Here is a 7,703-nt window from a genome sequence, read left to right on the forward strand (position 1 = left end):
AGGGCGTCGCTTAGACTTTGGGTTTTGTTTAGATTAAAAGTTCGCCATAGCTGCAACTTTGCGTACTTCGTTTGTGTTCAACGACCAGACCAAGACGTCACAGAACCCCATCTTGATCAATAAAGCTTTCATCTTATATTCGCAATATCCAGATTGCAATCTCAGTTTCTTGCTTGTTCTTCATTTGCTCATAGGAAATAGCCTATCGGAGTTGGTTTAGCGATTGCTAAGGCGCGACGTCCTTGCACGTACGTGGTCGGTTCGTCAAAGTCTACTCCTCCAAAACAACAATCACCATCTCATCAAAAGACGGGACACCTTTGCCTCTATCATTTGGAGATGTGTAGAATAGTGTGACGCCCCCGGTTCAATCATACACTAATCATACACGCAAATGTGTAGGAGCAAGACCAGGGACTCGCGGGAAGATATGACAACACAACTATAGACACAAATTAAAATAATACAAGCTTTATATTACAAGCCAGGGGCCTCGAGGGCACGAATACATAAGCTCGAAAACAAACGAGTTAGCGGAAGCAACATTATCTGAATATAGACATGAGTTAAACAAGTTTGCCTTAAGAAGTCTAGCACAAAAGCAACATCGATCGAAAAGGCAAGGCCTCCTGCCTGGGAGCCTCCTAACTACTCCTGGTCGTCGGCGTCCACCACATAGTAGTAGGCACCATTTGGGTAGTATTAGTCATCGGCGGTGGCGTCTAGATCCTGGGCTCCACCATCTGGTTGCAGCATCCGAGGAGAATGGAAAGAGGTGGAAAAGGGGAGCAAAGCAACATTGAGTACTCATCCAAAGTACTCGCAAGCAAGGATCTACACTACATTTCATTGGTATCAATGAAATGGGTAGAATCTGTGGACTGAACTGTAGAAGGCCAGAAGAGAAGGGGAAAGCCTTGCCTATCGAAGACTAGCAGCTCCAAGCATCTTGCAGCATTCAGAAGAGTAGAGAATAGCAGTTTATATTTAGCAAAAATGTTGTAACATTAGCGCCCAGAGATCAGTTCCTCGACTCCCTGCGAGGAAACAATCCCGGAGCCATCATTTCCATTACATGCCTCAGCACTCAGTATCCAGTTCTAGTTGTATCGATAGGGTTACAACTCTGAGTGTCCGTTACTGTAGGACAGGCTATAGATAGATGTTTTCTTCCTGGTAGGGGTGCACCAACTTACCCACCACGCTTGATTAACTCTGGCCGTACACACTTTTCTGGGTCATGCCCGGCCTCGGCCAAACGATACGCTGCAACCCGACCTAGGCCTAATAGAGAGGTCAACACGCCGGTCTACATCCTAAGTGCGCAGGGGTCTCGAGCCCATTGCCCTTTGCACTCCTGCACGTTGCGAACACGGCCGCTGAGCAGACCTAGCCCCCCTTATACAAGGCGAGGCGTTCTAGTCCAACCCGGCACGCGCCGCTTAGTCGCTGACGTCTAATAAGCTTCGGCTGATGCATACGATGCAGAACGCCCATACTATGCCCACGTGATGGTTAGTGCTATCAGGCTAGAAGCCCCTCAGATCAAATATCCAAACCGTTAGTGTGTTGGTAGTGCGGGCACGAGCAGAGACTCACGAAAGATGTGACCCCGTCACCCCGTCTCGAGGACTTGTGGCAAGGGCTAAGAATGCCCGGCCACGCCTTGTATTCAACTCTCAGGTACCCTCCAGGTCAACCCGTCTCCACATCACTCACGAGTACCCCTCGGGGTTGACCCTCCTTTCCAAGTAACATTTATAAAGTCCAAGTATGCATGTGTCCAAACACCAGGAGGAAACCCCGAGGAATCACCTTCGGAGGATTCCACTCGATGTAATCATCAAGGTGAACGTAGGAGGAACCACCCTCGAGGTTCACACTTGAGGTATTGCACGACAGCATTGTTATCGGAAGTGGAAAAGGAGGAATCACCCTCAATGACCACGATCGGGTTACTACTCCACAGAGTTAGCATCAGAAGTGCTAATGAGGTATCACCCTCGACACTCGATAGTAACATTGTGGTGTCATACAACTAAGGTGAGTGTTGTGCGGTGCTGGGGCGTGGTCTTCAATCCCGTTGATCGGGTCTTCTGATAATCCAGCGGGGCAACTAGGACAAGGTGTGGTTCACTGATGGATCTCTAACCAGCCTATACTAAACACTATAGAATAAGCAGGTAAGGTATGAAAGCAGATAACAAAAACAAGCTATGCATCAGAGTGGGACAATACAAAAAGTAGTAGTAGTTCTAATGCAAGCATAAGACAGAAGGAAATGGGCGATGTCGGAATGAACAAGGAGGGTTTGCTTGCCTAGAAGCTTGGCAGACACATATGGATCTTCAACGGTGAAGTAGTCGATCACTGGTTCAACCGCGGTCTCGGGGTCTACCGGAAAGAAGTAACGGAGGGGAAACACAATAAATATTAGAGAAATCAAAGCATCACAAAGCAGAACATGGCAATACGCGGTGCCTGGAGTGACCTAACGCAGTGCTACACGTTACAGACGAAGGGGGAAAATATCCGGAGGGGTCCCCCGGCGTTTGGTATTTTCCGGACAGATGAAAGGAAGGGGGCGGTTCCATGTTCACTATGCTAGGGGCACGTGACAGAAGAACGTTTGACATATTCGGGTTCGTTATATTTTTTTTGATGATTTTCATATATAAATTAATTTCAACCAACTTACGGTTTATCCTAAATGAATTTCCAAAGATTAATACACTCTATGAATTTTCTAGTTTTGATTTAAATCAAGTTGACCAAGTCAATTTGACTGGTCAAATAGGGAGGGGGTGGCCCACATGTCATAAGCTGTACCTAAAAATAAATAAAACTAACCTAATTAAATGGGACCCACATGTCATTGGGTAGCACCTAATTTAACTAGTACTAATTAGCCCCTAATCTAACCTACTCCTAATTAATTGGGTCGGCCATTGGTACTATCGTGACTCACGTTCAGTGGCTCAGCCACGGTTGTGTGACCATGGTCAACACAAATGGGCGCATAGGCATTGGCCTTGGCCATTCTCAACAGCAGCAAAGCAGCGGGAGGTAGTAGTGCAAGCAAGCAAGGGCAGCAGCAGCAGGAACTAAGAGCAGCAGCAGCGACAGAAGCGAAAGCAGCGAAAGCAGCGGCAGCGACTGCAAGCGGCATGAGCAGCAGCTAGAACACGCAGCAGCAGCGACAGGAGGAACGACAAGCAGCAGTGAGCAGTAGACAGCAGAAGCAATGCGCGCGCAGGTAGCCGAGTATGGCGCGGCCGGCAGGCATGAGGCATGTTAGACTAAGTATATAGTAGATATACAGGTTGTAATATAACCTGTATTTGTACGGTTCCCTCTTATAAATATATGACAGTCGTGCCCACCAAGGGTATCGAACATTGTTCCAAACCCTAGTTTGTCTAACATGGTATCAGACGACGTGTTCGATTAGCGCCGTGCTTCTGCTTCCTCTGCTGCCGCCGCGTCGGCCTCCGCCGTCGTGCCGCCTCCGTCAACCCTAGCGATGGACTCGCCATTCATGGCTTCTGCACCACTCGCCTGGGCTTGTCCGGGTGCATCGCGCCCGCCTGCGCCCTAATCGCCCATGCCCCGATCGCCCGCGATCCCGCCCCCGATCGCCTGCGATGTGTCCCTGGCGTCTGCCTCCTACGACCCCACACAGATGCCTCGTGATGCATCTCTGGCGTCGCCCTATGGTGCAACTGCGTCGCTGCCCTACGGCGGGGCTCAGTCGCATGCTGCCCCGCCGGCCTTAGGTCTCCCTGGTGCCCACGTCTAGGTGCCCTACGGCGGGCCCAATCCAGCGCCCTACGTCGCGCCGTCGCCATCGCTATACGCCGCGCCGGTGCCGTATGCCTCGTCCTCCGCGGTGCCCTACGAGGCACCGTATGGAGCGCCCTATGTTGCCCGTGTGCCGTACGTCGCGCCGCTGCAGCCCTACGGCGTCCCACGGTCATCACCAACACTACCGTGCTTATCCGTCGACTGATGCGCTGACCCCGTACAGCGCTCCTCCGACGTACGACTCGCAGCTCTCCGCACCGGTGGCTGAACCAGGACCATTCCACTTCGCTCATCTGGTAACGGTGAAGCTCTCTGCTGATAACTACCTCCTGTGGCGAGCTCAGGTGCTGCCGCTGATGCGTAGTCACTACCTTGAGGGGTATGTCTACGGTACGCTGCTATGTCCCCCGACCATGGTTCCGGTCCCCTCGGTCACTTGTGGCTCCATCATGGTGACCAACCCTGCTCATCGTCGGTGGATCGCTCAGGATCAGGCTATTCTGGGTGCTATTCAGTCCTCCCTCACTCTTTCCGTGGTTGGCATGGTGGTCTTTGCCGCGACGTCGAGGGATGCATGGGCTACCCTCGATTCCAGCTTCTCCTCGCAGTCGCTGGCACGTTCTTCTGCCATTCGTAACCAGCTGGGTGAGGTCAAGAAAAATGATCTCTCCGTCACGGCCTTCTTCAACAAGGTCAACAGTCTGGCTGATACACTATCGTCTATTGGGAAGCCTATCCGTGATGAGGAGTTTACTTCGTTCATTCTCAATGGGCTTGATGAGGACTATGATCCTCTTGTTGAAAACATCAATGAACGTGACACACCGATGCCGCCTCGCGATCTATGCACGCGCCTCCTCAACACCGAACAGCGGCTTGCTGCCTGCCGCTCTATCGGCGTCTATACGGACGGTCCTTCTCCACATGCTGCTCTCCGCAGGGGTGCCCGTGGTGCCAAGCAGAAAGCGCCGCCGTCCACGGGCAACCAGACCCGTCCACCCACTCCACCTCCTCCGACGGCTGGCCGCAAGTGGCTACACTGCGAGGCATGTGGTGGTGGGGTTGAGTGTCAGCTTTGAGGCATTGAGGGGCACTTGGCATCTCGCTGTCATCGTTGCTTTAAACGTGATTTCCTTGGCATTGGGAACAATGGGAAGGGTAACGAGAAGCAAGCTGCTCTCGCTACACAGGAGCTTGGGTTCACTCCTTCGTATTCGGCGGACTGTGCATGGTACATGGACACAGGCGCCACGGACCATTTGACGAGCCAGCTTGACAAGCTGGCCACTCGCCAAGCCTACACCGTTCATGATCAGGTTTGCACTGCCAATGGATCAGGTATGCCCGTCTCACATGTTGGTCAGGCATCTCTTCTTTCGCGTACCACTAAAACCTTGTGTCTTCTTGATGTCCTTCGTGTTCCTTCAGTCACATGTAGTTTACTGTCGGTTCCTAAATTAACTCGTGACAACAATGTGTTTGTTGAGTTTCACCCTTTCCTTTTTTTTGTTAAGGACCGGGACATGAGGGCCGTTCTACTTAGTGGTCGAGCTTGCGACAGATTATATGAGCTTGATGTGCCACCAGTCCATGCACAAGTTCCTCAAGTTTTCAGTGGCGTTCGCGTGTCATCGTCGCAGTGGCATTCTCACCTTGGCCATCCTGCCACTCCCATTGTGCGCCATGTGCTTCATCGTCATAGTCTTCCTATTCAGTCGAGTAATAAGGAGTTTTTAGTGTGTGATGCCTATCAACAAGGCAAAAGTCATCAGTTGCCTTTTTCTGTATCGAGTCGTGTTGTCAAGACTCCTCTCGAACTTGTGTTTTCAGATGTGTGGGGCTATGCCCAAACTTCTGTCAGTGGTCACAACTATTATGTTAGTTTCATTGATGCTTTCAGTCGCTTTACTTGGATTTATCTTATTAAGCGCAAACCTGATGTGTTTCATGTCTTTATGCAATTTCAAGCACATGTTGAGCGATTGCTTAAGCACAAAATTATCAATGTTCAATCCGACTAGGGGGGGGGTGAATATCGTAATCTCAACACCTTCTTTCAGAAGCTTGGCATCTCACACCTTGTGTCTTGTCCTCATACACATCAGCAGAACGGTGCAGCAGAGCGCAAGCACCGCCACATAGTTGAAATTGGTCTAGCACTTCTTGCACATGCCTCTGTTCCTTTTCGGTTCTGGAGCGATGCTTTTGTCACTGCTTGTTTTTTGATAAACATGACTCCCACACGACTTCTTCGCATGAAGTCTCCTCTCGAGGTGTTGCTTCATGAAACTCCAGATTACTCCTTCCTCAAAGTGTTCGGTTGTGCGTGTTGGCCACATCTTCGTCCATACAACAAGCATAAACTTGAGTATCGATCAAAAAAATGTGTGTTCCTTCGGTACAGTCCTCTACACAAAGGTTACAAGTGTCTCCACATTCCGACGAATCGCATTTACATTTCCCGTGATGTTGTGTTCGATGAGACTGTCTTCCCCTTTTCCAGGCTCACATCATCCACTGATACTCCCATCACCGAGTTGCACTCTTTTCCAGTTTTGCCTGATCAATTTGTGGATGCTGCATATTCTCCTCTGTTGTTTCCTAACCATGGAGCATGGACTGGACGAGGTGCGCGACTTGAGCTTCTTGAGGATGACAATGAGGCCTCACCTGAGCCAGCCGGCACTACGCCAGCTGTCCTGCTGCTACGCCTGTTGCTCATGACGTTGATCGCGCGTGCATGGGACATGCATGTGGATCCGACGAGGCACCCACGTCGCCTGGGTACGTGGCCTCGTTGTCTCCTGGGCTGACTAACCCCGCGGCGCTATTGCCTGGGTTGCCTGAGTCAATGGCCTCGCTGCCGCCTGGGCTGGCTGACCCTGCGGTGTTGTCGCCTGGGCCGACTGACCCCGCGGCATTGTCGCCTGGGCGGATGGCCACGCCGACTGTTGCTTCGAGCGAGTCATCATCTTGTGGCTCATCCTTGCCGATCACGCCCAGCCTGTCTTCACCGACCACTCCAGGCGCGTCTTCTTTGCCGCTGATGGACACTGGCTCCTCTATGGTGGCTGCTCCACTGCCACCTCCGCCTGTCGTCCTGCGTCCTCATACTCGCAGCAAGAGTGGCATCTTCCAACCGAAGAAGCGCACTGACGACACTGTTGTGTGGCTTGCGGCATGTATGGCGCATACTGAGGCCGACCCTACGACTGAACCACGACATTTTCAGGCAGCACTTGGCATTCCACATTGGCGTGCTGCGATGGAGGAGGAGATTCATGCTCTCCAACGAAACAACACTTGGCACCTGGTTCCACCTCCATCTGGTGTCAATGTCATTGACTCTAAACGGGTATTCAAAGTGAAGAAACATGCTGATGGTTCCATTGAGAGATACATGGCACGTCTGGTTGCCAAGGGATATAAAATATGGTATGGCATTGATTATGCAGACACATTCAGTCCTGTTATTAAACCAACCACTATCCGTGTTCTTCTCTCCTTGGCTATTAGTCGAGGATGGTCGCTTTGACAGCTTGATGTTCAGAATGCTTTTCTCCATGGAGTTCTGGAAGAAGAGGTTTATATGCATCAGCTGCCCGGTTTTGTTGATCCTGCTCAGCCACATCATTTGTGTCGTCTTGTCAATGCAATTTATGGTATGAAGCAGGCCCCTCGTGCATGGCATGCACATCTTGGCGCTGCTCTTCGTGCTCATGGATTTGTGCCTTCTGCAGCGGACACATCTTTGTTTATCTTTCAGCGACCGGAGGTGAATTTGTACATTCTGGTCTATGTTGATGACATCTTCCTTGTTAGTTCGTCTGCTGCTGCTACGGATTGGCTTGTGTCCTCTCTTGGTGCTGAGTTTGCTGTTAAGGATCTTGGGAGACTGC

The sequence above is a fragment of the Triticum dicoccoides genome, chromosome 7B (assembly GCF_002162155.2).
Source record: "Triticum dicoccoides isolate Atlit2015 ecotype Zavitan chromosome 7B, WEW_v2.0, whole genome shotgun sequence".
NCBI lineage: Eukaryota > Viridiplantae > Streptophyta > Magnoliopsida > Poales > Poaceae > Triticum > Triticum dicoccoides.